Below are 9,818 nucleotides of genomic sequence, written 5' to 3'. Positions count from 1 at the left end.
GGCAAGAGTTGTAGAACATTCCATAAATGAAGACATAACGTGGTAGTATCAACTCTTGCCTGTGGGGCATAATTTATAGTTTGAAAGTCTTTGAGCTAAGTTGTAGAACATCTCATAAATGAAGACATAACGTGGTAGTGTCAACTCTTGCCCGTGGGGCATAATTTGTAGTTTGAAAGTCCTTGAGCTAAGTCTTGCCTCTAAGGCAATAGTTGTAGAACATCTCATAAATGAAAACATAACCTTGTATAGTCAACTTTTTCCCATAGGGCATAATTTGTAGTTTGAAAGTCCTTGAGCTAATTAAGTCTTATCTCTAAGACAATAGTTGTAGAACATCCCATAAATAAAAACATAATGTGGTAGAGTCAACTCTTACCCGTAGGGCATAATTTGTAGTTTGAAAGTCCTTGAGCTAAGTCTTGCCTCTAAGGCAATAGTTGTAGAACATCTCATAAATGAAAATATAACGTGGTATAGTCAACTCTTGCCGGTGGGGTATAATTTGTTGTTTGAAAGTTCCTAAGCTAAGTTTTGCCTCTAAGGTAAGAGTTATAGAACACCTCATAAATCAAAATACAATGTGATAGTGTTAACTCTTGCCCATGAAACATAACTTATTGTTTGAAAGTCATAAGTTTTGCCTCTACAATGTAGTAGTGTCAACTCTTGCCCATGAAACATATCTTATTGTTCGAAAGTCGTAAGTCTTGCCTTCATAATGTGATAGTGTCAACTCTTGCGTAGGAGATGTAACTTGAATGGAAGAAATCGAAGAAAAGAACAAAAATAATAAAAATTGCGAAAAAAGAAGAAAAATATTAAAAAAATAAAAATCAAAGAAAATGTAGAAGTTGAGAGAGAATAGGAAAAAAAATAAAGGTTAATAAAAAAAGATTAAATAAAAATAATGGTCAAGAAAATTTTAAAAAGAAAAAAAAAGAAAAAATAAAAATCAAAGAATTTTTTTTTTTGTTTATATAAAAGTAGACGTTGAAAGGTATAAAGAAAAAATTAAGGGTTGAGAAAAATTAAAAAAATAAAAAAAGGAGGAAAGAAAAAATAAAAATAATATAAAAGAAAAAAGAAAAAAAAAGTTGAGAGGAAAAAAGGAAAAAAGTAAGGTTGAGAAAATTAAAAATAAAAAGAAAAAAGAAAAAAGAAAAATTAAAGTAAAATTAAAAAGAGAAAAAAATAAAAGTTGAAAGATATAAATATGAAGTTGTTATCCATTATGAGGATCATTTATGTAATTTACTTCATTGATCAGGGACAATTTTGTTCAAATAAATATTAATTAATAGATAAAGGCTATTTTAAGAAAAAAAAATTTGTTTAGAGTTAAAATTTAAAACTCATCCTAATTTGGATCTATTTTTAAGATTCTTTTCATGCATTTGTTTAAATGGGCATTTCTATACCCTTTGGCCAAGATGTTATCGGATATAACGGCCTATGTATATTTGGAAGAGAGGTAAAGGGTAGATACATTTTGGATCCATCTGGTCATGAATATTATCCTTTGATTAATTTCATTTATTTGAAAAATAGATTTGAAGTTGTATTTGAAACTTGAAAAACAATCTGAACCTTATTTTAAGTTTTTTTTTTTCACTTTTTAACTCTTCTTTTCAAAAAAGACCCTATTTTTTTTTATTTTCGTAAAAAAATTCTCTTTAAATTATATTTTATGTTCAAATTATATTTTATATTCTTTTTAAAAGACACATTTAAATTTTAAAAATTAATTGCAAAAGCTATGGTCAAACAAAATTTCAACTCCAACTCCAATTGCAACTTTAAAAATTTCATATAAAGTGAAATTTTTTAAATTTTAATGGTAAAACATCTACTTTATATTCTCCAGACTCCATCTTTGTAAGACTATATCGAGTATGTTATTGTTATTATTTGGACAATTCTATATGACTATATTTTTGAATCAATAATTTTAGATATATCATAATATTTGTGAAATTATAAAAGTTTGTCATTTACTATAAAGTAAACAATTACGTTGATTAGTTTTTTTTTTTTTAATTTAAAACAAATAATTCTTTTTTCAAAATGGCTAAGAAGAAAATATGTTCACGTAAATTTATGATTAGACGGCGCAAAAGGACCCTTACAACATAAAAGCTCTGGAAAAGCTTCAACTACACATGCTACTCGACCAAAATTGCCTTTTCTGATGTGACATGAGTACTTTACGGCTCCCTCCATTTCGGAATAAGTGAATTATTGTGATATTTATTAATGTTTCAAAATAAGTGAATCATTAATTTTTTTTTAAATTTGCCCTAATAATTTGATAATCAATTAACTTTTGAAAACGTATTACAAGGTCAACTTTTTTTTTGGGGGGGTAAAAATGAAAAGCTATGTTAACTTTATATTTTTAATATTTTTTTAATATGTGCGTCAAAATTCAATAATTCATTTATTATGAAACGAATAAAGTATTTGCTAGAGGCATTATTCACTGACAACAACATGCTATAATTGTGAAGGAATTCAAAACTGACTCATATGTAATTTAAATAAGACGTGAGTTAGACTCTTAAATTTGTTTCGAGATTTTACTTGGATCTCTCAATTGAGTTCTATACTTATTGAACACTTAAATTATTTAAAATATGTGGATTTTACTTGAACCTCTCAATTGAGTCTTATACCTATTGAACACTTAAATTGCTCAAAATATGTACTCTCTATTAAGCCGGAAATACTGATATGGCAAAAAAATGTTCCTCAATTTCCTTAAGCGCGTGAGTCCATCCCAAACGGTATTTTTTTCTTTTATTTTTCCTGAAAAAAATTCACACCTCCTTATCTTTAATTGACACTTGGCACTAAATAACAAAACAACTTTTTATTCATTTTTCAAAAGTCCACAGTCGTCGTCTTCGCATCACCAGTGGAATCTCTTTTGTTGTTCCTCTTCTTGAAATGTTCCGAAGCCGCTTCGGGATAATCTCAGAGAATATACATCAATTCTAATTTACTGAAGTGATTTTTATATCATTCATCAAAATCTTCGCTACATTTTATGTCAGTGTAAAAGAAGACATTAAAACTTTATAACATTAGTTGGAGCATCGAAACTTTAACGGAGTAACAAGAATTTTTCTAATAGTTCATAATAGCTATTCGTCGAAAAAAATGAAATTGTCCCGATTATCATTCTCTCTCTCCCTTCTCCATCGCTTATATCAAAATTGAATCCAAACATAAACAAAATTAAGAACAAATAAGATCCCAAAAAAGGAAAAGTACGAAAAAATGCGAGGAGAATTAAGTTTAAAAAAATGAGAAAGAAGATACGGAAAAGAAGATGAGGGTAGAGATGGGTGTGGGGGCAGAGGTATTTAGGTTGAGTTTTTTTATAAAAAAAAAATAAAATATTTTACTTATAATTTTTTAGGGCCTCAATGCCACTTGTCATTCTTTTATTCGTGATTTTATTATGTGACTGTGAGTGTGCTACACGCACTTCACAGTTTTTGTTGATTATCAAAAAATGCCTAATAGAAATATTTTTTTAAATAATAAAGTGTTCAATAGATACTAGTCTTACTTGAAGTGTTTAAGTGAATTTTGTGGACAACTTTAGGAGGCTATTGATGCCTTAGCCTTTTAGATAACTAAAATTTTTCAGAAACACGTGTAGTTTAGATAACTAAAAATTTTTGGAAACATTAACGAATTATTTGGTAGTTGATTTGGAGGGCACTTATATAGATATTAAATCTTAATAAGTAATATCACGTTTGAAATATAATAAATATAGAAGTAAATTATTAATGTATAAAATTAATATGATGTTTGATTTACAATTAATACGGATAGTAAATCCTAATAAATAAATCTTGTTTTCTTTGGGGTCGGGGGTGCCGGAAATCACATTATTATATATGGTTGAAATTATTTCTTATATTTGTATAGTGACATCGAACCACCTTTGACAAATTAGTGTGTATAATTCTTTCTATTTTGAACTCTTTTCGGCTAATTATGAGGAAATCTATGTATTATTCTATGAAAGATAGAAGGATGAATAACTAATACATAAATAACTAATTTTTGCATAAAATAATACATAGATTTTCTCATAACTAATCCTTACATTACTTATACCAGCATAACTCTTACAACCTACCAAACACCCCTTAAGGATGTGTTCGATATGAAGAAAAATATTTTCCTACAAAATAGTTTTGGGAGTATGGGATGTTTTTGTCACGACCCAATTTAGGCACGTGATGACACTTGCAAACTCTTCGGACAAGTAAACCTAACCCAATTTGAATTTACAACTATATATATATATATGGAGTATGAGATTTCTTTGTCACGACCCAAATTAGGCACGTGATGACACTTGTCAACCCCTTTAGACAAGTAAACCTAACCCAATTTGAATTTACAACTACGATAATATAGAAGCGGAAGAAGAGCGAATAAACACACACGTATATATAGATACACACACGAGACACAAATCTCAAAAATACGTCTCAAGTTTGGTTACCATCAGTACAAGCCTCTAAAAACAGAACGATAACAATAGCTAAAGTATCTTAAATGCAAGAAAGCATAAGATAAATAAAGAGAGGTCTGGGTAAGCTTGGAGTCCGCAGGCACTACCTCAATCTCTGCAACGTAAATGTTGGAAGAAAACAATCTATAAGCTGCTACTCGGTCCAATACCTGCTCATGGTGCAAAAATAAGAAAAATAAAAAAAAACAAGGGTGAGTACAAAACCATGTGTACTCAGCAAGCATCGTCGATAACTGACTCTAATCCAAAATGATGGCAAGAAACACCACCCAACTACTCAAGGTTTCCTAATAATCTAAAATTCTGTATATACATTACTTTATCCTAATCTGAAGAACCCAGCACCACAGTCAATAAACGTATCAAATGCAGGGTTGACATATTGATCTAGGTGAATCAACACTATTCGTTTATATTCAACAACAAGGAAAGTCATACATATATATATATATATATGTGATATAATAGATTAAATCAATTATCATAAACCAATACTATGGGATAACAACAAGGAAAAAGAGTGTACATAAGGGTGCATCTCATGCTACCAAAAGGTTCTAATCATCTATCTTTTGATCAAACCACCGCCATCCCCCACGTCTCATAATACCTCAACTACCTAAACAATATAAGATAGAATAAGATAATGTCATATAGTGAAAAGAATGTTCAAAGACAACACCGCAAACAAGATGCTATCGCGGTACAAGAGCAAATACTAACACAATAGCAAAATATATCAAGGAATGTTAATGCAAGTTATGTAGTGATGATGATGAATGGTGAAAGTCATCGCATGACTTTCTATATACACCCACAGAGCTCGTAACTCCCAGATAGGACTCATGGGGGATTCACATATATGCTGGTACCAAAACATTGGGCCACTAAGAAATATCTTTCATAAAATTCTGGAGCCATTCAGCTTCTTCACTGGCTTTATCTAATGCAATAAATTCAGATTTCATTATTGAACGGGTAATACATATCTGTTTGGATGATTTCCAAGAGACTGTTTCCCCACCTAAGGTAAATACATATCCACTTGTGGATTTTAATTCATTCAATCCAGTGATCCAATTTGCATCACTACATCTTTCAATTACTACTAGATATTTGTTATAATGCAAAACATAGTCTTGAGTATGTTTTAGATCCCCAAAACTCTTTTCATTGTCATCCAATGAGTTTGGTTGGGATTACTCGTATACCGAATTAATTTACTAATAGATCATTCTATGTTTGGTTGCATACAATTCATGATACTCTTGCGTAGTTCAACTGTGAGTCACTTTCACCTTCATTTTCTTGAAGTTCAAAATTTATGTCTAATGGAGTCTTGACAATACTGCAATCCAAATACTCAAACTTTTTAAGTACATTTTCATTGTAATGAGATTGTGATAATGTCAATTCCTCTGGAGTTCTATGAATTCTTTCTCCTAAGACGATCACATCCACAACTCCAAAGTCTTTCATATCAAAGTTTCTCTCAAGCATTAATTTCTTAGCATTTATGTCAAAAATGTCTCTACTTATGATCAACATATCATCCACATACAAACAAACAATGACCTTGTGATTGAAGTGTCTTTTATGTAAACACAGTTATCACATTCATTTATCTTGAAATCGTTTGCCAACATGATTTGGTCAAACTTTGCATGCCCCTATTTGGGTGTTTTTTTGTCCATAAAGTGTCTTAATAAGCTTGTGCACTTTCCTTTCTTTATAAAGAACCACAAAGCCCTAGGGTTGTTACATATAAATTTCTTCCTTCGATTCTCCATTTAAGAATATTATTTTCACATTCATTTGATGAATTTCAAGATCATTTGCCACTAATGCAACCAATATCCAAATGGACGTTATCCTTATTACAGACAAGTATGTCAAAATAATCAATGCCTTATTTTTGTCTAAAGCATTTCACAACAAGTCTTTCCTTGTATTTGTCAATTGTACCGTCAAATTTTATTTTTCTTTTGAAGATCCAACCAGAACCTAAAAGTTTATTTCCTTGAGAAAGATCAAGCAACTCCCAAGTGTGGTTGCTTAAGATTGAATTAATCTTACTATTGACTGCCTCTTTTTAAAAGGATGAGTCCAATAACGACATCGCTTCTTTAGACTTTTGAGACTCATTTTCAAGAAAAACTGTTACAAAATCTGATCCAAATGAAGTTGACATTCTTTGACGTTTACCACTCCTTGAATTCATCATTAAGTACATTCTCCTTTGGTTTATCTCGAGGTCTCTTAGATCCTTCATTAGACAGCTTATGTCCAGTTTTTATGAATAAATTGTTCAAAGAACTCAGCATTATCTGATTCAATTATCGTATTTTCATGAATGTCCAAATATTTGGATTTATGAATTAAAAATCGACATGCTTTACCGCTCGTAGCATATTCGATGAACACGGTCCATAGTCTTAGGTCCTATTTTTATCCTTTTAGGCATAAGAGCTTGGTCTTTGGCTAGACATCCCCACACTTTGAAATATTTCAGGTTGAATTTTCTCCCTTTTCATTTTTCATATGAAATAAAATGTGTCTTGCTATGGGGCACTCTATTGAGTATTTGGTTGCTGTAAGGATAGCTTCCCCCATAAGTTTTGTGATAAATCTGAACTCATGAGTAAGACATTCATCATTTTCTTTAATGTTTGGTTTTTTCTTTCTATAATCCCATTTGATTGAGGTGAATACTGGACAGTAGTTTGATGAACAATTTCATTTTCTAAACATATCTTTGCAAAAGGAGATTCATACTCTCTACCCCGATCACTTCTTATCATTTTGATCGTTTTATCCAACTGATTTTCAAGTTCAGTTTTATATTGCCTAAACATGTTTATTGTTTCATCCTTACTATTTAGAAAATAAACATAGCAGTATCTAGTGCAATCATCAATAAAATTTATGAAATACTTTTTCCCACCACAAGATAGTGTCGACTTCATGTCACAAATGTCTGTATGGATTAAGTCTAAGGAATTGAAATTTCTCTAAACAGACTTATACGGATGCTTGACATACTTTGATTCCACACATGTTTGATATGTTAATTTATTACACTCAAAATTAGGCAAAACTTCTAGATTAATCAGTTTTCGCAAGGTTTTATAATTGACATGTCCTAAATGTTCATGCCACAATTCATTTGATTTAAGTAAGTAAGAAGAAATGCTAACTTTTTTTTATTTCAGTATTCATTACATTGATCTTAAAAAGGCCTTCGGTGAAACAACTTTTACCTACATACACTTCTCCTTTACTAATTACAACCTTATCAGAAACAAATACTCATTTGAATTCATTTTTTTGTTAGAAGTGAAGTAGAAATCAAGTTCTTTCACAACTCTGTAACATAAAAGACGTTGTTGAGTGTCACCACCTTTCCTGATGTCATCTTCAAGCAATTATTACATAGCGGAGTTTGCCATAAATATCTTCTCCTCATCATGATCCAGAGCGTACGATACAAATAATTCATTGTTGGTACATACATGGTGGGTGGAACCAAAATCAATCCACCACTCTCTAGGATTTTCAACCAAATTGCATTCCAAAAGCATAGCGCATAGATCGGCCACTTCATCCTTGGATTCATCCATGTTGGCTTGATCATTTTTCTTGCCCTTCTTAGGGGCCCAACAATCTGCCGACTTGTGGCCAACCTTGCCACGGTTATAGAAATTTCCTTTAAATTTCTTTTTAGAAAGATTGCTTTTTTGTCAGATGTTTTCTTTCTTTCTTTGATTTATTAAGGTCATCCTCCACAATATTTTATCCACTAATTGCAGAATTCTCTTTAGACCTTTTCTCGATTGCTTTGTTATTTTCTTCAATCCATAACCTCACAGTGAGGTCTTCAACTGACATATTTTTTTCGCTTGTGCTTCATGTAGTTTTTGAAGTCTTTCCACAAAGATGGTAACTTCTCAATTGTAACTGTTATTTGGAAAGCTTCGTTCACAATTAAACCTATATAAAAGATTATATATTATCAAGAACAAACTTAATATGTTCAATAAAGGTATTTACTATGTTTACCTTCCTCTAGAAGATCATGGATGATTACTTGCAGTTCTTGAACTTGGGAAATGACATTCTTACTATCTATCATCTTAACAACAACAACAAACCCAGTGTATTCCCACAGCGTGGGGTCTGGGAGGGTAAGATATATGTAGTCCATACCGCTACCTCCGAAGAAGTAGAGAGGTTGTTTCTGATAGACCTCCGGCTCAAGATAAAGGATAATAAATAAGGGGATGGATGACATAACCGAAATAAAGAATAGGAAATAATAGAATAAAATCACAAGAATATGAAATACGGGAAATAAGAGCAACACGGAATAAGAAAAATATGAACTAAGCAATAGAAAATAGGACACCCACCTAGTAGTGACATACACTCACATCCCAAAGACACCTATGTACACTGACCTATGATTACTAAATCCGGATACACAAGAATTCTCCTAACTACTAGCTACAACCCACACGCTAACACTAGTCTTCTACCTCCACGCCTTCCTATATAGGGTGATGTCCTCAGTAAGCTGAAACTGCTCCATGTCATGTCTAATCACCTGTCTCCAGTATTTCTTCGGCCTACCTCTTCTCCTCCTGAAGCCATCCAACATAGCCTCTCACACCTCTGAACTGGGGCATCTGCACCCCTCCTCATCATATGCCCAAACCATCTCAGCCTTCCTTCTCACAACTTGTTCTCCACCGAAGCCACTCCCACCTTATCACGGATAATCTCATTCTTAACTCTGTCCCCTTTAGTAAGCCTGCACATCCAACAAAACATTCTCATTTCCGCCACCTTCAATTTTTGGATGTGAACGTGCTCAACTGGCCAACACTCTGCTCCATACAACATGGCCGGACGAACTGCCACTCTATAGAATTTCCCTTTAAGCTTAAAGGGCACCTTTTTATTGCATAACACTCCCGAGGCGAGCCTCCACTTCATCCAACCTTCTTCAATACGGTTAGAAACATCCTCATCAATCTCACCACCCCCTGAATCATAGACCCAAGGTACTTAAAACTATCCCTCTTACACACATCCTGGGAGTCCAACCTCACCACCACTTTTTTCTCCTGCCTCGAGTCACTAAACTTACATTTCAAATATTCCGTCTTGGATCTACTCAACCTAAACCCCTTAGACTCAAGGGTTTGCCTCCAAACCTCTAATTTGTCATTTACACCCCCCGTGTTTCATCAATCAA

Source organism: Capsicum annuum, chromosome 3 (assembly GCF_002878395.1).
Source record: "Capsicum annuum cultivar UCD-10X-F1 chromosome 3, UCD10Xv1.1, whole genome shotgun sequence".
Lineage (NCBI taxonomy): Eukaryota > Viridiplantae > Streptophyta > Magnoliopsida > Solanales > Solanaceae > Capsicum > Capsicum annuum.
Note: the sequence above shows the minus strand (reverse complement) of the source record.